Here is a 22,290-nt window from a genome sequence, read left to right as displayed (position 1 = left end):
AATGTCTGTAAACCGGCGGGCTGCATCTCCATCCCCCCTTGGCTACAAGACAGACTTCTTCCTTGCTGATTCCTTTCTGGATGTAGGGAAACAATCCGGCACAAAGCCAGGGTGGACTGGCCTCCAGGTAAACTTACCTGCTGTCTGTGTCCAGTCCCATGAAGTCCTCCTTCTCAAACGGGATGCAGGGGAGGGGGATCTTGTCCCCAGAATTCTTGGGGCCACCATCCAGCCACTTGGACTTGAGCAAGATGAAGAGTGACTCAGTGAAGTCCTCGATCCTCTTCTCCACCACCCTGCAGTCCTCTAAATTTGAAGGCAACGTCGGTGCGCGGCTGCTCGACTTCCTCCACATGCAGTACAAAGACAAAGAGCTGAGAGTCATTATCGAGGTGCCATACAGCTCCTCTGCACGTGGAGCTTCTCCAAGGCCTTGGCAGAGAGACAGTCGGTAATGGTGACAAGGCCCACGACCTTGCAGTGTTTCTGGAAGACGCTCCACCCATTCTCGGGCACATAGCGGTGCCTGTAGTGGATACAGAGTGTCCACTGGGAGCCACATGGGCTGATATGGCTCACCGAGGTGAGTAGCTGATAGATGCAAAAGAAATTCTCCTCTGAGATGATCTCCATGGTTTGGACTACAACGGGAAGAGTCTGGTGGTCCTCAGTACACTGCACGTAGTCAGGGATGCTCATGTTGCAGGCCCTGCCGAGACAGGAGAGGAGATCGAGGTACATTCTCTGCTGTGTGCTATGGGCCCATCTGGGTTGCGGTGACCTGGTGTGTACCAGACAGAAGGCAAGGGAAGCCAAAGCAAATCCGGGGGTACAGTTTGTCCTCATAGTCTGCACATGGCTACTGTAGCTCGGATCACATTACCCAGCTTTTGGTCTAGGCTTCCTGCCTCTGCAGAGAAAGGTCATTTCTTATTTTCTATTTCCAAGCACCTAGCAAGGCCCTGATGCAAAGTCACTGCTCAAAAATGCTGAATAAAGAAATGAACAAAGGAAATGCTTCCCCAACCCCCTTCAGCAGAATATAAAGAGAAGGACCACAGTAGGATCAAAAGATCTGGATTCCTATTCAATTTATTTGAACCCCTTAGCTTCATAGTAATGGATAAGAAAACTTGCCTTGGGGTAGAGGGTACTGTTCATTGGTGGAGCACATGCTTAGCATGTACGAGGTCCTGGGTTCAAACCCCAGTACCTCATTTTAAAAAATCAAACAAATAAATACACCTAATTTCCCTCCTGAAAAAGTATTTTTTAATTCAAAAGTCAAAAAACACCTTGCAATTGACACAACATTGTAAACTTGACTATACATCAATTAAAAAAAATCCATGCCTTGCAAGAATATATCTGGATTACGGATGTTTGCAAATGTAAAATGCCTAGGGTACCACCTGCATAAAAAGTGGTGACTGTACAATTGTACTATCCCCCCTTTATGAGCTATTCTTCCTTTGGGGGAGTTATAACCTCTCAGAGCTAATTTTCTCAGTTTAAAAAATATAAATATTTCCTGGTTCTCAGTACTGCTGAAGAATCAGATAACCCTAAGAAAGCATCTGACCCACAGAATTTACTCAATAAATGTTTCTTGAATGAATGAATAAACAAGCAAAGTGAATGCTGCTCCCTGCCAAAGACCATCATAATGATACTTCCTGGGAATCCCAAGCCCACGTTCACCAGACTCTGCACTAACAATGTGGGTGACCTGGGCAGGCCTGTGTGCTTCTCTAAGCCCCAATTTAATCGTGGATAGAAATGAGGGCAATAACACAAACCTCAAATTGTTAGTGAGTCAGTAATGAATTGTACCCCAATATTGCAAGATGGAACCATTAAGGAAAACTGGGAAAAGAGTCCATAGGCTCTCTCCATATTATCTCTTACTACCACATGGGAATCTACATTACATCTCAAAATAAAAAGTCTAATTTTTTAAAGAGGTTTTCGAGGTTAGGTGAGCTCACTGTCTCAAATAAGGAACACACAGTACAAATAGGACAATGCCCAGCCCATGAGATACACTCAGTTAACATTCCCACTGAGCCCACTAGTCCCTCCAACTTCTAATGGTGTCCACTTCCAAGAGCCCATGTGACCATCCTTGTTCTAATTTTCTATTTGTAATTTTTTTCTTTTCATTAAATAGAAACACCCAATTCCATAGAATTCTTACCAGATATCATGATGGCAGCCCTTCAAAACCTGACCACAGAGATCATGATGGCAGCCCTTCTTGGTGAAACAATAAAATGAATAGCCATTTTCACAAGACCTCTGAGTAAATCTACTAGGGAACTTCATCCTGGACTGAGGAAGAGGACTGGGGAGGAGGGGGCATTCAGGGGCACAGAGAACCATGGGCCACCTGTCCCACGATGGACTTTAGACTCACCCTCACCCTTCAGGAACTACTAAATACACACAGACAGAGTGCTATGGACAAGATTTTTTTTTTAAACAAATCCCTGAATCCCTAGCAGGTCTTGTTTCTACCCATACACAAATGGCTTATGTGCATAATGTTTCACAAAAGCCTTAAAATATTATCACCCCAACTTGACACATCAAGAAACTGAGGTAGAGAAGTTTATCACATTCTACAAGATTAGAGAGAGGCCACGTCAGACACCGTATTTAAATCCAAGCCCCTGCTCCAGTGCTCACACTAGAAAGTGTGACATACTGCCCCTTTCCTGCCCTCTCCCTGCAATCAATCTCTGAAGAGTCTTTTCTGTGTCACCTGGAATCACAATCACATTCATTTTCCACAAAGAGCTATGTCACTCCTTGGAGGACTTTTCAAAATCTAAAGGGTTGGTTTGAGAGGAGAGATTTGCATTTTCTGTTTCTCAAAGGAAACATGGCTTTAAAAGAAACTGAAAAGTAGTTATCTAGTCTAAGCCCTCATTGTGCAGAGAAAAAACCGGAGGCTCAGAAGAGATGAGGAAAGGGCGTTATTAACAAATATTGCCTCAGTGCAGCACCAAGCCAGACCTGGCACTTCTAGGGGAGGATCTGGAAGGCCCAGGAGAATGAGTGTTAGAAAACAGAAAGAGAAGAAGCATACAAGGCCCCGTCTCTTCACCACCATAACATGAATTTCCACCAAATTACCCAGAATGGGTGCAGCCAATATTAAGTTTGTCAAAAGAGGTTATAGAATTCTCAACCATAGTGGAAATTCCAACATTTACTGTGCTTTTTTCCCAGTTCAAGCATCAATTCAGTGGGCACTCTGTACCAGGGACTACACGAGGCCTGGGGTTCTCCCAAATACAGATCTCTATTACCACGTGTGCAAACCACATTAAGGCCACCAGAAGAAAAGCGCCCACAGATAAGATGGAATTACTGAAACTGAAAGCAGCAAAAGAGCATATATTACTAGGAAAAACGGTGCTCCTTGTAATGGACACATGGACATAGAATGCAAACTGTGTTTAGCAGGCAGGAAAGGGGGGATTAACAGATACAAATTAGTAAATATAAAATAAGTGACAAGGACCTGCTATATAACACAGGGAACTATATTCAATTTCTTGTAGTGATTTATACTAAAAACAATCTAAAACATATATATATATACATATGCATATGTTTATAACTGAATCTCTGCTGCACACTTGAAAATAACATTGTAAATTGACTACACTTAAATAAAAAATAATTTTAAAAAATAAGTAAAAATAAATGCAACGCCATTAAGAAAAAATAAAAGAACTCTCTAATCCCCTTAACTGTAGGTGGTCGAGAAATCTAGCTGCAAACACCAAGTCCACTGGATCACTCCAGCACTGGCTGTCACTCTTTCTGACCATCAGAGAGTCACTTGCTTCACTGAGGTTACTTTTCTCTTCTGTGAAAGGCTACAGTTGCAACTAACGATGTATAGAATCTCATCATTCACAAGCCCAAAAAGTAGTGAGAACTTCACATGGGCCAGGCTCTGGTCAGATGAAAAGATAGGGTCCCAGATATATTCATGGGTAGAAGAAGTTTATGCCATAAAGGTATAAATTCTTCCTGTTTTGATAGACAGATTCATTTCAATTCTGGTTAGAATTCCTACCAGATTTTTCTTGGAATATAACAAGTTAATTTATGGTCAGGAATAGCCAAGAAATTTCTTTAGAACCACCACTTGGGAGGGGTGGATAGGTCATTCATTTCCACTGCTCTTTCTGAAGTGATGAAAACGTTCTGGAATAATAATGCATGCACCACTGTGAATATGCAAAAAGCTGCTGAATTGTACCATTTAAATGGATGGAATTCATGGTGTGTGAACTATATCACAATAAAACTGTCCTATGAAAATTATTTCTTGACAATTATTTTTCAGTTTATACACTAGTCTGTCCCACAATTTAAGAAAAACAAAAAACCTAAACAAGCCAAACTATGCCAGGAGCACTTTAGGGCTGCAATATGCCTGGGTCTCCAAGGCCTCTGGTGGTGCTGTTCCTGTTAACACACACTAGCTGGGCTGGGCTAGTTAGGGACTGTAACTATCTTTTGAAAATCGAGGATCACTCCTTTCACCCTGGGAGAGGGAAGGAAGGAGGATGTCACAGCCTCATGCCTTCAGCACATTTTTAACAGAACCAAGCCCTGCTTTCACCACTGCAATCCCTCTCACTATAAAAACACGTGACATCAACAAGCACCGCCATCATAACACCTGAAAGTGTTCAAGGTACTTACCTGAGGCAGAAACATGGAGGGGGGAGACAGAACCTCGCTTAGCAGTGACGCTCCCTTATCCCGACTCCACCAGGAGAAGCTGGGGGTTAGAGCCGGAGGCTTTCAGCCCAGGTAGCAGCGCCCACGCCACAGAGCTGGTCCTGAGGGAGCGGGAAAGGGAGAGCAGGGCAGCCCCGGGGTCGCGGGGCAGGGAAAGCGGGGAGGGGGACGCGGGCTGCAGCCTCGCTCGGAGGACAGCCCCAGCCACAGTCCCAGGCGCCCGCCCCCGTCCGGGTCCGCAGACCCCGCCCGCCCGGGACACAGCCCGCCCAGGGGCGGGGACGGGCCGCCGGACGAGAAGAGCAAGCCCGGGAGGAGAGGACTAGCGGGAGGGAGAGGGGAAGGGGACGCCAGCCGCGGACTGAGGGGATCCCGGCTGGGTGAGAGATGGCAGGTGCACACCAGGCCCTGGACACTGTGGCCGGGACGCCGGGGCAGGTGGCGCTGGCAGAGGGGTCTGGCCTGAGCAATTCATCTGAACACGGGCTGACTAGCGCCCTTGGGGTCTGTGACAGGCGGACCGCCCTCCCGCAGCCGCCTGACCCCTTTCCCAGGAGCCCCCCACCTTGCACTTCCACAGTCAGAGGCCCCGACCCCAGGCAGGAACCAAAGGCCTACCGGGCGACGTAGTTGAGAAGCCTTTGGGCCCGATCCCCGGCTCGGATATGGAGCTCCCAACCAGCGGACCACTTGGCACTGACTGCGCATGCGCAGGAGGGCCAGCGATCCTCTCTGGGTTCTGTGAGAGAAGGTGGGACAGCGAGGGAGGGAGAAGATGGGAGCGGGTGGAGAGGACGGGAAAATTGGAGGGATACAGATGGACAGGATGAGCAGAGAGAAGGAAGGGATCTGGAGAAGGGAGGGTCTTAGAGGAGTTGGAGAAAAAAAGCTTTACCTCTGGGGCACCCCTAGGCGGCAGACCTGCCTCTGTACCCTTCTGTTACCCTTCAAGCCCCGCAGCTCAATTTTACCACCGTGATCCAACCCTCCGTCCGATGCTTCTGCAGAAACCCTAGGGAGATCACACCCGTTGCCCCCACGCGGAGCTGGGTTTTCTGTTGCTCTGAGAACCAAGCACCCGCAGGTGTTGTCGCTCAGAACTACCTTGGAAAGAGCACATATTCCCCTTTTACACGCTGGGAAACAGGCAGGAAGGATCACTGCTTTAGCTCCACTGTCCCAGGTGTTGGGCTGGGGGGAGTGGTGTGGTACAAGATCAGAGCCCCAGACAGAGCAGACTGCCTGAGTGTTGGTGCACAGTCCCCATCCCTCCTGGGTAAACCATACCCCACCCTAGTGGAAACATCAAGGGCTCACAGTAGTTCCCTGGGTGTGGGAGAGCTGTCCTCATGTGAAGGAAAAGTCCAGCTGGGCTAACAAGCTAAGTCACAAATCTAAGTGTGATAAGTGTCAGTTTACTGATCTAAATTCTGCTGGGCTATCTCGTAAATCTGAAGTTTAGTGTCAGTTTATTGGCCTAACAACCTAACTCGTAATTCCAAGCTCAACAAGTGTCAGTAATGTGATCTGTTACAAATTGATAAGCTCCAGTGTACTTATTCCTTGCTTTTTGTTCTTTGAGCCTTATTGGCTAATCCCCCCTTACTTGTAACTAAGCCTTTAAAACCTCATGTGCACGTCTTGGAGGTACTCAAAACTTCGGAGCCGAAGCCCCTCTGAGCCCACCGGCATAATAATTCTGAGTACTCCAACACTCCGATTGGTGCTTTTGTCTTGGCTGGCCTGTTTCCATAACACTCAGCTCCAGTGCCCAGCTTTCTAGGTAGATAGGAGTGTTACCAAGTCGAAATTAATTCTCCTCAGTGCAGGACAGGCCAATAAGTTGGGAGACCAGATGTTGGGGCATGGAATAGCAAGTTTCTGTAGACCTAGATGGCAAACTAATGTCCTGGAAAACCATCTCCCCAAGTCACAATTCAGGCTCCTTTCCTATGTGCTTGGTTAGTGCAAACTTCTTAGTGTAGGAATTCCTTCTTGTTAGAATCCTTTCTTCTTGCAGCTATCTGCGTGGGTCAGATCCCTGTAAACCTCCAACAAAAGAAACGTTATTTTCTATTCTGCAATTTGCTATCTTTTAATGAATGAAAAAGTGTTAAATATCCTTAAAGGTCAGAGCCTTCAGAATAGGGTCTCCTGTTTATTTCAGGCTCTAGGCAACATTGTTTTACAAGCAAGATGAAGCCTAGGTGACAGAGCATAGGGTTAAATTCAAAGGAACAAATCTAATATGGAGTCAGATTTGTTCTGTTATATTACCCGGCCAGATGCCACTTGAGGATTTAAACCCCTTTAAGTTAAAAATAACTAAAATTTTAAAGGAATTTACATACATAGGTGGGAATGTGCAAAGCATATCTGGAAAAGCACCCAAAGGATAGTTAACAGAGGCATCTCCAGAGAGGGCTGAAAGAACAGAGGATGAGGGAAAACTTCTTTCACTTGTGTATTTTTGTTCTCTGAGTTTTTTTTAAACCATTTCCTTGTATTTCTTTTTCAGATAAAAGAAATGTGTAATGGAGCAAAGGAGTAATTAGCTTAGCAAATACAGCAGCCATGGAATCACTAGTCATCACTTTTGATTTAAGCCAGAAAGCATTTTTTGACTCTCTCCAATGTGCTCTGTCCTGTTTTAAGACTTCTATTAATATTAATATTATTATTATTATTATTATTATTATTATTATTATTATTATTATTATTATTATTATTACTATTACTACAAGTACTACTACTATGACTATTACTATTATTACTATTATTTTATGAAATAATAACACGGTTTACCTCACCCCTGCCCATGGCTGGTGGAAAACCAACTGAGTTTTTCTTGAGTTGTTTTCCAAGGAGTAGAGATGAGTTTATAAACAGAACACATCTTCAGGGCAAAACAGGCAGTGTGCATTACCAGCAGGCCAGACAGCAATGAAGGGTTTTCAATAGAGGCACCCAGAAGCTGAGAGAGAAAGCCTCCAGGACACTACAAAAAGCTGCCCAAACTGCCATCTCCATGGTACTACTGAAATAGGGAAGAACAAATCTGACTCCATATTTGATCTGTTTCTTTGACTTTAACAAATCCAAGTTAATATGCTCCGGTCTTTTCATGGGTTATGATGTCACAGAGGAAACGGACAGGTCAACAAGGAACCACTCTGCCGTGATCACGGAGCCGGGGAAAGGGATGGGCTGCAAGATGTATGAAGCAGCCACAACTGTGCCCGTGCTTCTAGGCAGGTATCCAAAATCGCCTCGACAAGGTGTCAAACATTTGTGCCCATGTCCTCATCAACAGACATGTATTAAAGACAAATGGAAACATATAAAAGGCCAATACCCTTGCTGGGTACACCGTCCAAAGAACAAAGTCTCAGTTTGACAACTGGCCATCTCGGTTCCATGGGATTCATTCTTGGAGAACCTTAAAAACCACTCTTCTGTCCTCAAGAATTGCTGCATATTTGTCCTATCTTTGGCTCAGGGATGCAGCACGTTCAAGTGAACTTTAATGTCTGCACAGATTTGACTGTCTTTTTCCAGGTTCACTTGTCCATTCCAAAGAGGCTTGAGCTATGTCCATCTTCCGTAAGATCTATTCCCTCCAGTGACAGCTCATTGAGCCTGCAATTAAAAGCCAAGTGAACAAGACTGTCCTCAGCTAAAAAGTTCACCGATCTTTCACTGTTTTCTTAATCTCCTCTCCTGGCTAATTGCAACAGACTAACACCTCCCTCCACCAAGATACCCAACTATGTCATTTTTCTCCCCAAAGAGAAAATAAGGTCCATAAAAGAGGAGACAACTCCATAGTCACCTCTGAATTCTTAGCATATAGTAATGTCAATAAATACAACTCAGATTATTGTTAGTTTCCTTTAAAACCTTTCTGGTTATTTGAATGAGACCTTGGAAGAGAGGTGTTTGCTGTCCAGTATCTTGATCCACAAGACTCTGGAGGCCTTTTTCGGAATAGCTGTTCACTGATTCATTCAAAATACAACTTATCAATCAAGGAGTAGCTGTGCTTTTCTGCCAGGAGTTTGTGGTCACTCTCATGCCAGAACAGCTTTAAACTATATCCTTACTTTGGATTTGTTATTTTTCCCCTCTTCCACCAAAATTGACTTTTCTTACTTTCTTGTCTTGAGGAATTTTTTTTTCCTATTTCACCCTTTAGTAAAGCAAGATTCTCAGGATGGGCTTGGCCCATTATATGATCACCCATCCAACTCCTAGTGTGAGAGGTCTGGGGCTCACATCCCTCCCTCCTGTCAAGGCAACTGAAAATCAGTTCAGGAGCCAACCAGCACACCACGGCTTCTAACGCTCACGTATCTCTCAGAAACCCTGCTTTCTCGTTTGTCTTGGCTTCTGAGAATTTTCCCTCACTTTCTTGACAATGAGTTGTGCAGCTTGAAAGATGAGGAAGGAAGGTTTTATTTCTCAATCAGCATTTTAAGGAACTTGTGTAATGAAGGTTTTCAGGAGTTTCTAGTACACTCCATTGCCGAGACAGAAAACACACTAGACATTTTCTAAATTTAGTTCTCATGTGCATTTTTTCTTTGCTTTTTTTTTCTTAACTGCTAACAGACATTTTTTAATTAAAAAAAAAATAAGGCCCCAAAAAGAATAGAACACTGAAGGGGCAAACAAAATTAAAGGGCAAAGACAGAAAAATGATAACTACTCTACAAAGTTAATGTAATACATACACTATGTATCAGATCAGCAATTCTCAGTAACAGCTAATTGAAACATGACCATGAGGTAAAATTTCTCTCCTGTCAGGACATGGCCAACAGAAAATACAATTAAACCAACAAACTAATTTCCTAAGTCTGGTGAGGTACAGAAGTCTACAAGCTAAATGTGTCTTATTCTAGAAAAGAGGGAGTCTCACCAGCTCTTTTCTGTGGAGCCTGAGCCCACGGGAGGACGGTGAAGTGAGCTCTGTAAGTACCCAATTAGCAAAGTGAGTGATGAATAAATAGACGTGAGCTTTGATGACAGAGATAATACTACTATTCGTTTGTCCTTTAAAGTATGACTTCACGTTCAGTGATCAATACTTCGGCGTCCTTAGGAGTTGAGATTTTAGGAAAATGCACAACCTGGGCCCAGATCTCCTCTTTAAGCTCGTGACACTGCAGTTAGTTGTCTCAAAGGCAGCTCCAACTCCACATGCAAAGAGCTGAATTCACGGTGTTCCTCCCATAACCGTCCTTACCAGGGCCCCTGGTCGGAGGGTAAGGTCTCCCTGCGTCTCCCAACTCAGGCCCATCACTCACAGATGTGAATGGACCCCTCCTTCAGGGACCAGATATCCTCAGACACCGAGTCCCACTACCCTCAACTGACCTACCAGATACTCACTGGCACTCACTCAGCACTGACTCTCTGCTGGAGACCACGCTGCACACTGCACAGTGTATCTCACTGGATCTCCACAATAGTCCTGGGAATTGGGTACATCACTGCTTCAATTGATTAGATAAATTGTTTCACTTCCTTGCGTGCGTCATTCAAACTGACACGGCTACTAAGCCACAAGCCTGGGCCTGAAAACCACTTGAAAATTGGACACTGCTACACCTCGCAGCCACCCTACTCTGACTCATCACATCATCTCCTGCCAAGCCTTCTAAATGTTTCCAAACATTCTAGAAGACAAATATGAACTATGAGAGCACCCCACTCTCCTACTTAAAATCTGTCAATGATGGTTCACTCCCCTTAGGAGAAAGCCCAACCAGGCCTGAGCACAGCCTAAGGCCCCAGCATCCGCTTTCCCTGCACGGCCGCGCCGCCTCACCCACCACGCAGCTCTACACGTGCCGTGTCTAGGACAGGGATGCTGACTCCGCACAACCCAGGGCTTGTCTCACTCGAACAATGATCACCTTCTTCAGTGTTCATCTTCTTCATTGCTGACTCTCACAAAAATGTTTTCTCATGATGAATCAATATCTTTTTCCTTACAACTGCCCATCATTAATAATGAGCTCCCCCCAAAGAGAGAAGACCTAATTCTCAGTCTCCTTATCTGTAAAGTGAGAATAACAAGGAAATATGTGAGGTTTCAAGAGAAATAATATTCATGTGAGGCTGAGGGACAATTCCATCATACAGTAAGCATTCAATATGTGCTTACTTAATATTAATAAGAATATATTGCATTCTAGCAACCTTCAATCAATGTTTTATGACTTTGTCCAACAGACTACTGACAAACTGTTGGACGAACCACTTTGAGCAGATCAGCACAAGCATACTGGGAGAGGTAAGTGCTGACTCCAGTTACAGCTGCAGCCACCCAGCACTACGGGGCGGGGGCAGTTTGCTCAAACTCTTACATGTTGCTTGAGCATTTAGTTCTCATTATAGAATAAAGACAGTTGTTCTTTAGTCAAAGCTCCTGAAACATAAATCTTCAAAGATTGATGCAAATTAGGTTTCAAGTACAACACTCTCACTAGAATTTATTTGAAAATTATAGTCTTAGCTACTCCGCACATCAAAAGGGCATAATCTTAATGTATCTGACTAAATACACTGAAAGGGTTGTTTAAAAGTAATTAAGAAGAAGCCATTCAGAATAAGCTCTCAGTATCATCTGCACAAAGACCCACCCAAGGGTCTCATTTCTCACTTCCACATAGGTGTTTTCAAGTAGCTTACCTTGGGTCTTGGTTTCTTATAACACGGGGCGGGGAATAGTTGTGGATAGATTTATGTAGCAAATATATACCAAGGGTATTTGTTGTGAAGGAATTCTACAAATAAGAAGATTGATACATAGTCCCACACATAAGAAATTCAGCCTTTCCATTTACAACAGCATTAAAAATAAAGTGAGAGATACATTTAACAAAAATTTACAAGATTTGTACATTGAACTTTTTGAAGTATCACCAAAATAAATTTTAAAAGATCTACATATATGGAAGACATCCCATTTTCATGGAATGATTGACAATATTATTAAAAATGTTAAGAATCCTCAAAGTGAACTATATATTCAGTGGAATCCCTATCAAAATTCCAGCTGACTTCTATGCAAAATTGAAAAACTGATCCCAAAATTCACATGGACGTGCAAGGGGCCCAGGACAGCAAAAACAACCTTGAAAAAGAAGAGTAAAGTTGGAGGACTCACTTTAAAGTGTACTAAAATGCTATAGTACTAAGTCAGTATGATACTGGCATAAGTTTGGATAAATAAGTCTAAGAGACACAATAAAAACCCACGGGGAAAAACTTACATTTACAGACACTTTTCCACTAGGGGGCCAAAAACACTCCATTGAAAGAATAGTCTATTCAACTAATGGTTCAGGGACAGCTGGGTATCTGCAGGCAAAAGAATCAATCTGGAATCTGAACACCCATATTTTATATAACAAATAAAATTAATTGAAAATAGATCACAGACAGAAATGTAAAAATTAAACCTATAAACTTTCTAAAAGAAGACACAGTATAAATCTTTGTGGGCCTAGGATAGGCTTTGGTTTCCTAGATACAAAACCAAGAGCACAAGTGATAGAAGGAAAAAGCAGATAAACTGGACTTCATCAAAACTAAAACCTTTTTCTTACAAAGGACATCATCAAGAAAGTGAAATGACAGGGGAAAAGGGTATCTCAAGTCAGAGAGTGCGTGCTTTGCAAAAAAATAAAATAAATCTTACATCAAACTACCTCCCTTGTAAAGAAATTGTTTTAATGTTTAAAAAAATATAGTTAAAGGACAATGTGCAGAATAGAAGAAAAATTTGGCAAAGCATGTATCTAATAAGAGAGTAGTATCCAGGATATATAACAAATGCTTACAACTGAACAATACAAAAAAATACACCCAATTTTTAAATTTCCCACGAATTTAAATAGATATACAAATGGCCAATAATCATATGAAAAGATGCTCAGCATCACTAGGGAAGTCAAAAACAAAATGAGATCTCATTTTACACCCACTAGGATGGTTATAACCAAAACATGGACAATAACAAATGTCGTTCAGGAGGCAGAGAAACCTCATATGCGGCCAGGGGAAAGGAACAATGTTGCAGCTTCTTTGGAGAAGTCTGGTATTTCCTCAAAAGCTTAGAGTTATATGTCTCAGCAATTCCACTCCTACATATAGAGTCATCTCTCAATATCCTTGGGGGGTTGGTTTCAGGAACCCCACACCCTGGATACCATAATCCAAGGATGTTCGAGTCCCTTTACAATCAACCATCTGGATTCATGTAGTGGAAACTACAGATATGGCGGGGCAAATGTACAGCCAACAGAATGAAAACATATTCTCATAAAAAATTTCACATCAATATTCATAGCAGTATCATTCAGAGTAGCCAAAAGTTACTAACAATATCCATCCATCAATGAACGGATAAACAAAATTACCAAGAATAGGCCCACAAACTTTTGGTCATTGAAACTTTGACAAAGGAGGTGAGAACATACAATGGAGTAAAGACAGCCTCTTCAGCAAATGGTGTAGGGAAAACTTAACAGCTGCATGTAAATCATTGAAGTTAGACTACTCCCTCACAGAATATACAAAAATGAATACAAAATGTGTTAAAGACTTAAACATGTAGACAAGACACTATAAACCTCTTAGAAGCAACCATAGGCAAAACATCTGACATACATCTCAGCAATGTTTTCCTAGAGCAGTCTACTCAAGCAATAGAAAAACAACCAAAAATATACAAGAGGGATCTAATTAAACTTACAAGCTTTTGCACAGCTATGGAAACAGTAAGCAAAACAAAAAGACAACCAACCTATGGAATGGGAGAAAATATTTACAATAAATGAAACTGCTAGGGGCTTAATTCCCAGAATATGTAAACAGCTTTTACACTTAATAAGAAAGAAAAACAAACAATTCAATTCAAAAATTGGCAGAAGTCCTAAAGAAACATTTCTCCAATGAAGACGTACAAATGGCCAGTAGCCACATAAAAAAATATTCATTATCATTATCAGAGAAATGCAAATCAAAACTGCAATCAAGTATCACCTCTCACCAGTCAGAATAGCCATCATTCAGAAGTTCACTGACAATAAATACTGGAAAGTCTGCAGAGAATTGGGAACAAACCTACACTGTGGTGGGGATACAGTTTGGTGGAGCCATTGTGGAAAAGTGTATAGATGTTCCTCTAAAGACATAAAATTGACCTCCCAGATGACCCAGCAATCCCACTCCTGGGCATATATCCAGAAGGAACCCTAATTGAAAAAGACACCTACACCCCAATGTACACAGCAGCACTATTTACAATATCAAGACATGGAAGCAACCGAAATGTCCACTGAGAGATGACTGGATAAAGAGGTTGTAGCATATTTGTCCAATAGACTACTATTCAGCCATAAAATAATAATAAAATAATGACATTGGCAGCAACATCAATGGACCTGGAGAATGTCATTCTAAGTGAAGTAAGCCAGAAAGAGAAAGGAAAATACCATATGAGATTGCTCACATGTGGACTCTAAAAAAAAAAAATAGAAAGAAACAAAAAAATAAACTTATCTACAGAACAGAAACAGACACAGAGACATAGAAACCAAACTATGGTTACCAGTGGGGAGAGGGTGTGGGAAGGAATAAACTGGGAGTTCAAGATTTGCAGATACTGAGTATGTAAAGAATAAACAGCAAGTTTATACTGTATAGCACAGGAGAATATATTTAATATCTTATAGTAACTTATGTTTAAAAAGAGGATGAAAATGAATACAGGTAGGTTCCTATTTAGCTGAAGTGTTGTGCTGTACACAAGAAACTAACACAAAATTATAAACTAACAAGACTTCAATGAAAATATTTTTAAATAGACCAAAAACGAAAACAAAGGAAAAGGATATTATCAAGCAAAAAGAATAAAGTACTGATTCAGGCTACAATATGGATGAACCTTGAAATTTTATGCTAAAATAAGCCAGACACAGAAAGCCAAATAGTGCCCTTTAAAGTGAACTGTATCTAAGCGTTTATTGTACTACTCCTGTAAATTTTCCAGAGGTTTGAAATCTATCAATATCAAAATAAAATGTATTATGCATTAAAAACTTAAAACGCTTCCTCACAGGAGGGCTTTAATTATTAAATGCAGAAACGCATATAAAGCTCTTGGAAAAACAATTTGCACGTCCACACACAGTCACTGCTGTCACTGCCACTCAGAGGGTGGTGACAGCGCTGATGAGAGCTGCCTCCACTCGCTCCCCTGCAGAAAGGAGTGAAGGCCTGAGCTCTGACAGGCAGGGTGAGCGTGAACCTGAGTCATACACAGCCACGTTCCAGACTCTGCGTTACCCAACTTTCTTATACAAACTGCAACATGTAATGTAAACACGCTAGAGGGATGTATCTTACAACACAGGGAATACAGACAATGTTTTACAGTAACTATAAATGGAGCATCTATTGTACACCTGAAACTAATATCATATTTTAAATCAGCTATATTTTTATGAAAAATTAAAAAATATTTTTAAAATGCTATCACTTTAATATTCAATTCGGTTTTTAAGTTACTACTAAACAGCTCAGAATGTATAAAAGCATTTAATTGTGCTGTTTGCTTACATATTTATTTACATTCAGCCTCTTGCTAAAAGAGAATTTAAACAATTCTGTTAAACACAGCTTAACAACCATAACAACAAAAGGCAAAACGGAGAGTGAAGAGAAAATGGAGATTCAATACTTAAATGAAACCAGGGGGAAGTAAACTCATAAAAATGGATTCCATGAAGTCAGGGAAGGGGTTAAGGCTGACTAGAAATTCAGCTGTAGGATTCTTGGCAGCGAAACCAAAAAGAAAAGATGATGGGGCGGGTGGTAGAGCGTGTGCTTAGCGTGCACGGGGTCCTGGGTTGAAGCCCCAGGGCTTCCACTAACAGGTAAATACATCTAATTAACTGCCCCCCTAAAAGATCACCAAAGAAAAGAAAAAGAGAAATTTCTTTCCCAAAGAACCCTGATATTAAATTTGGATTAAATATTAAAAAAAAGAAAAAAAGAAAAATTCAAAAGATAAGTGACACTGAAGGAAAACCACAGCTGGCCTAACAAGCTAAGTCACAAATCAAAGTGTGATAAGTGTCGGTTTCCTGATCTAAGTTTTGCTGGGCTACCTGGTAAATCTGAAGTTTAGTGTCAGTTTACTGGGCTAATAAGCTAACCCGAAAATCCAAGGTCAACAGTTGTCAGTAACGTGATCTGTTCCAAATTGATAAGCTTCAGTGTACTGATTCCTTGCTTTTTGTTGTTTGAGCCTTATTGGGTATTAGCCCCATACTTGTAATTAACCCTATAAAACCTCATGTGCACGTCTTGGAGGTGCTCAGAGCTTTGGAAAAAAAACCCCTCTGAGCCCGCCAGCGTAATATATCTCAGTACTCCAACCCTCTGTGTGATTCTTATTTCTTGGCTGGCCTTTTGTTTCCATAACAACACAAGCGATAATGCCCGTGAGATAAATCTGGGGAGGCTGCTGGTAAGTCGCCATGTCTCACGTGGGAAAATCTGAAACATCCTTCTCACCACTCAGAGTCATCATAAGCCCACACCACACCTCCTGCCGTTAAATGCAGGAGCACGGTTAGGGCCCGGCCTTTGCTGTCTTTGTGTCATCACAGTGATACAGGATGGAAGGGGGAAGAGCACAGCCATTCAAGGAAGGCCGCAGCAATTGACATCAAAATGGTGAAGGATTCAACCCCCAATAGGCCTTGAGGCTCAGGATGAAGAGATTTAACTTCTAGCAGATCTTGAGCTTCAGTAAACATCCATTGTAATAGTAACCTGGTGAATAACATGCCCCAGGCACCATGGCAGTCCAAATGATAGCCACAAAAGGTCAAAGGGTGGGAAATGGCCAACTCCCTGGGAATCCTAGCCCCTTGCCCTAAGGCTGGTCCTTCTACTTATTAGCATATGAAACCACCAAGCCCAAGAAAACAAGCAACACAGCGCCACCTCGCGGTCACCACTCTCTGTCCCTCTTTGGAGAAGACAGACCTTCTGTCTGTGGGGTGTGTACCTACTTCTACTCTGTGCATGAAACCCCCACACCTCGTGACGTTTCTCTTGCATTTCAATGTATCTGTCTGAATATATATACCTTTACTCAACACTGGCTTGCTCTTGAATTCTTTACTGCATGAAGTCAAAGAACAAAATCTGGTGGGGCACATCCCAGGGGCTCAACGAAAGCCTGGGACACAGCCCTTCTCATGCCCAACGTTTTTTATTCTTGTATCAACAGGACTGGGCTGTGAAGTGAGGTCTGAGGCCACAGCTAAGGGACAGAACCAGCTTCCAGGGTTCCAATTTGCGGGCAGCCTCTCCCCCAGCTTGGGCCTTGGGGTCTGCATGGTTCTCTGTGTTTCTCTGTTGTGCTGACTCCCCAGCCATACAGCGTACTCCTAGGCCTGTCCCCACAAAACCCTTCTCTCCAAAATACAAGCACGTCATGTCACAATCCTCTTGTTCAACCAGGAAATGTTCAGCCCACTTTTTTCCTCCCCAATAAATTACCCAACTGTCCTCCCTCCCATCACATCACTTCTTTCTTTGTGAGAACTCTGCACTCGCCACACCCCATCATGAACACAGGTGTCTTGCTGGCTGTGACCGAGATGTTTCTTTCTCACACAGCAAGCGTCCTTTCACTTTCCCCTTGTTACCTTAAAAAAGCCTTTCCTGAGTCACCCACCCCTCTGATTATGAACTCACAATGTGCTGAAGTTGCAGTCACTATGTGCATACATCCCAGTTTTGGCTAGGTTTCCATCACAAGATCTTCATTAAGGAGCTGCATCAAGAAGTTATACAGGGTATTCTTACATCAGAGTGGAGGAACCTGCAAAAAATTTAAACGGCTTTGAAGAGAGTGTTAACCAGGGACAGAGATGTCGCGGGTCCTAGTCAAAAGTGTCATGAGGAAAAATGTTCTCCCAAGGCTCAGAGTGGCTTCTGAACACAGAATCCTCAGGGAGGAGGTGACAGGCAGTGATTAGGGTGGGTGATACAGGTTACGCTCCCCCAGCTGGGGAAGAATAGGTTTTTTTCTTGTTTTCCAAACAATTTCTTACTATCTTTTTCTCTTATTGCCACATACCATTTCCTACGAATTAAGCATATCAATGTCAGTCATTTGGGCCACTTGGGAGAAGCTACACGATGCCATTCACAGGGATGGGGCATGACAGCCACACCAGTCTAGGTTGAAAGACCAGTGGGGGTATTTGCAAGGTAATCACGGGCATGCAACAAACTCCCCAGCTTCAATGACCTCATCTCAAAGCTGGGGTCAATAAAACTACCAAGCAAATTGCGTGAAGATTATGGCCAATGTTTACTAGGTAAGTGCCCGTGAAAGCTGCCGCTTAATGGGGAATGAGTACGATCAATGAGGCCCTGTCTACCTGCCCACATGCGCCCTGCCTTCCTGCCTTGCTGCAACAGCAGAACTTGTTTAGCTGAGATGAACACCCCCAGAGCAGCCCAGACGGGAAAGCTCCCAGCTCTGCACGGCGAGACGTGTTCCTTTCCTTCTCAGAGCTGATCACAGTTTGCTGTCGTCTGTTTTTATGTTTATCCCTTTTGTAACTCCCTCTCCTCCGGAGTTTTTGCTCAAGCAGCACAGGGCCAGGTGTGTCTTGGGTCCTGCCGGATATTCTGGGCAGGGAAACAGCCAACTCCATATCTGGCTCTGGTGCTGAACGGAGAGAGCAGAAAGCCCAGGGGCCCATGCTGAACTGAGGCCCCTGCACCCAAAATTATGGTCTGACCTTGGGCAAATTACACAGTCTTCTTTACCCTGAGATTCCTCATCTGTCCATGAAAATAACTGCCCATGTCACACAGAGTTACAAGTATTAAAGGAAATCAACAAATTCACAACCTAGCCAAGGGGCTACAAGTGCATCCTCAACAGACAAATGCTGCCTTTACGGCTCTGACGCACGCTAAGCGGGGCGGCCCCACACAGTGAACACTGCTAAGTGCCAGGGTGTTAAATGCTTCATGTGTGCTATAATACTCTTTAGATCTTACAACAATCCCAGGAAGAAATGAATATTATCATGCCCATTTCACAGATTCACCAACAGGTTGAGAGTATGCATTCTATTCCAAGGCCCTATGGTGAAGAAATGGCAATTTAAACCGGAATCTGGGCCCAGGCCTTGGCTCCATCTCTCTCCCATCCACCTGACCACTTGCCTATGAATTCCACCTGTCCAATATAAAAGTTTGCAGCCGGCCATCTCTTAAAAGCAATGTGTGCCACCGTTTGTCAATGTTGTTTAATTACCATAAACTGTTCTCAGAAACCACTACAGTAAAGAAAGTTGGACTTAAGGAATTCTGCATTGCGTTCTCCTGCAATGTGCAGGATCCCTTTCCTACACCTCCAAATCCAAGTGTATGCTTCCTCCGTGTTTATGTTTGCACACGGCTTATTAAAGCAGAAGGTATCTGCAGTAATTCCATCTCGGTTGCTTTCCAAGTTTGCAGATTATCCATATTCGGTCTGTGAACGAAAATACTACAATGTGAATGAGAATACTGCAACCATGTCAGTAAACAAAGAATACTGATACCAAGTCATTAAAGGCTTCCGCCACTCCCCGGCGAGGACAGGCCTGCAGCCCAGCCACTGCAGCAACTCACAATGGTGCCCTCTGAGCAGACTCAGAATAAGAAAGGACGGGCTACTGGCCCGAGATAGCTAGGTGCTTGTCTAAAAAATGAATTCAGTGAGTCCTAATATTTGCTTCCTCCCATTCATACAAAATCACTAAATTCTTGAACTTGAGATACCTGGCTTTCTTTAGATAACAAGTAATCTTTTATTGTTCCAACAACCTGGTCTTTGTTGTAAAGCTCCTATATATCCTAGCTCTTCCTCAACCTCTTGGGAGCAGTCCCTCAGAGAGTTCTGAGAGACGGTCATCCTGGCTCGAGTCCTCCCGCCAAATGAAACATAACTCTTAACTTTTAGGCTGCACGTTTATTTCAGTCAACAGTTTTGGACACCATGAAGCACCACAGCAGATTTCTCTCCACCTGAACTCTCCAAGTAACCAGAGCCTTGGTACCAGCAGTGGCCCTTTGTGCTCATCCGCCTCCTCGGGGGGTCCAGATGAATTTGGCTGAGTCTCTCCTGGTTCTCAGATCTCACATATTGGTTGATGATCCTAAGTTTTATCTGGCGGTGTATCCAGGTACGTGGCCCTCCAGTTGAAAGAACCTGAGGTGAATTACCCACCCAGTGGAGACATCCCGAGTGGGTCCAAGTTGAAAGACACTGGGTTCAGGACTGAGTGGTTAGGTAAGAGGCTGGTCTAATGTTTTCCTCAATTTGGTTACCTCCATTGAATTTTTCAGGATAAAAGTAAAACTCTTATGAGGAAACTTTCAACTCCAAATTTTGGACCATCCTCCTGACTGGTAACAGCATTCTCGGGTGACAGGGAATCTTCCAGGAGTGGTAGACACAAAGACTTCATGCCACAGAGTTGTCCCTGTGGGAAATCTTACTAGCAAATTTATTCTGAGAACCCGACCTTACAATGGGGAATAGAACTTTCAAAAAAAAAATAAAGAACAGAAAAGAAAAGAAAAAGAAATGACAGATTGCCAGTCTCCAAGTAAAACCCCAGCCAGATTTATGTACATACAAAACTTACAACATTAATAGGGAATAAGAAAAAAAAAAACTCACTCTGGAAATTACCAGGCCTGATAAAAACATTTTTTGGCATTCTGAACTTATAAAAACAAAATCCCCTTTAGTGGGAACTTGGATTTCTCTTCCTGTGTCCTTGAAATGTAAACGTTTTATCTTTCTCTGGATGTTTTAAGTGTGTGCATGTAAGTATATATATGTTTAGTTTAGTTTTTAAAGGAAACCTTGGACTCTGCCATACAAAAGTTCAAGTATTGTGTACATACGGTGGCCACGCAAATAAATTGGGATTCTAAGCAATTCTTTGATTGTACCAATTTTCAGATATTTTGCCATCTTAAACTTTGTTGCATCAGCCTGGACCACGAAGGCTTTAAGCTTTTGGAGAGTAAACCTTTGAATTTTATTTAGGCAACACCCCGACTCTCATGTGGAAGGGCCTCTTCATCTTATTGGTTTAAAATCACTATATATATATATATATATATATATATATATATTTATTTATATATATATAAATTGATGGCCATATGATGGATTTTTTAATTTGGAAAAACTTTTTAATTGGTGAAAGTTTAAAGAGATCTCATTATAAACGGCTGTTTTATTGGTACCTATTAAAATAAAGTTTAAATGCAGAAAAATATATCTAATGGTTAACCTAAGAACTCAGATATAAAAATATAACTGGTTTGAAAAGCTACATTTTTGTTTTTCCTTTCTGATAAATGTTTCTAGAGATGCTAATAAAAACTTAGTATAATTAATGTTAATTAGGTTGAATAACTGGAAAAAGGATTGTAAAAATGTCAAAAAAACAGATAAGTGGCTTATCCCAAAAGGATAAATATTTTTATATGGTTATTTTGAATGAGATAAATAAAATGGACATTTTTGGATTTACATACAGGGTTTTGATACTACACTACGTAAAGTTAAAAAAAAAGGGCCAAAGAGTTCACCTACTCCCCCCCAACATTAAAGTTCAAACAAGTCCGTTTTATTTACCACAGTTTAAAATATATTTATATGTAGACTGAAATACTTGATCAAGGATTGGGACAACAGACCAATTAATGAAATTAAAAATCGAGAAGGGCCTAAGCTCTTTGGCTGAAACTTGGACATCCTAGAGACTTCTATAAAATTATATACAATGTACACCCACAAAAAAAAGGTTTCTGTCACTCCTTCTAGAAATAAGAATTATTGATTAAACTTAATAAATATAAAAATTAAAGGTATAAGATTTAATAAAATTGAGATAAAAGTTTGTGAAATTGGTATATTTAGATGGTCTTTATATAAACCTTTTGCTTATGTTGTGGGATAGATATGTTTCAGTGGAAAAACGCTTCCCCTTCTTGGTATTATAAGGCTGGGCACATGTCTATCCCTCTGAAAATATTAATTGAACAAATTAAAGGAAACCAATATAGTTACTTGAGACGTCCAATATAACGTAAATCTAAAAAGTAATTTGAGTAGCTAAAAAAAAAAATATAGGTTTACCCTGGGTTTAACTTATAACTCAAGGAAAAGAGACCTTAATAAATGTCTTATGCAAGCTTTGGAAGACAAAATAAAGAAAACCTTAGTTTTAAAACATGGAATTCTTTGTTTACAGCTCTTCTCACTGATACAAAAATGCCAATTAAGGAGATAAAATTGGGTCTGGGTGACAGAGCATTTATCTGGGGACCTGGAAGAGAGTGTCTTTGTCTTGCAGATCAGAAATATAAATACAACAAACAGTGACCTAGGACTGAGCCTAA

At 42.0% G+C, this 22,290-nt stretch overlaps 1 protein-coding gene and 1 pseudogene across 1 annotated transcript in view; both read right to left on the bottom strand.

Annotated features, from left to right (window-relative positions):
• Positions 1 to 22,290, bottom strand: part of LOC140694683 (uncharacterized) — a 130,430-nt pseudogene that overhangs the window by 813 nt on the left and 107,327 nt on the right.
• Positions 1 to 22,290, bottom strand: part of LOC140694685 (trafficking protein particle complex subunit 9-like) — a 78,420-nt gene that overhangs the window by 48,689 nt on the left and 7,441 nt on the right. The gene's annotated exons all lie outside the window — the stretch shown is intronic.

Source organism: Vicugna pacos, unplaced genomic scaffold, assembly GCF_048564905.1.
Source record: "Vicugna pacos unplaced genomic scaffold, VicPac4 scaffold_102, whole genome shotgun sequence".
Taxonomy (NCBI): domain Eukaryota; kingdom Metazoa; phylum Chordata; class Mammalia; order Artiodactyla; family Camelidae; genus Vicugna; species Vicugna pacos.
The sequence above is the reverse complement of the archived record's forward strand: the minus strand, read 5'-3'. Positions and strand labels throughout refer to the sequence as shown.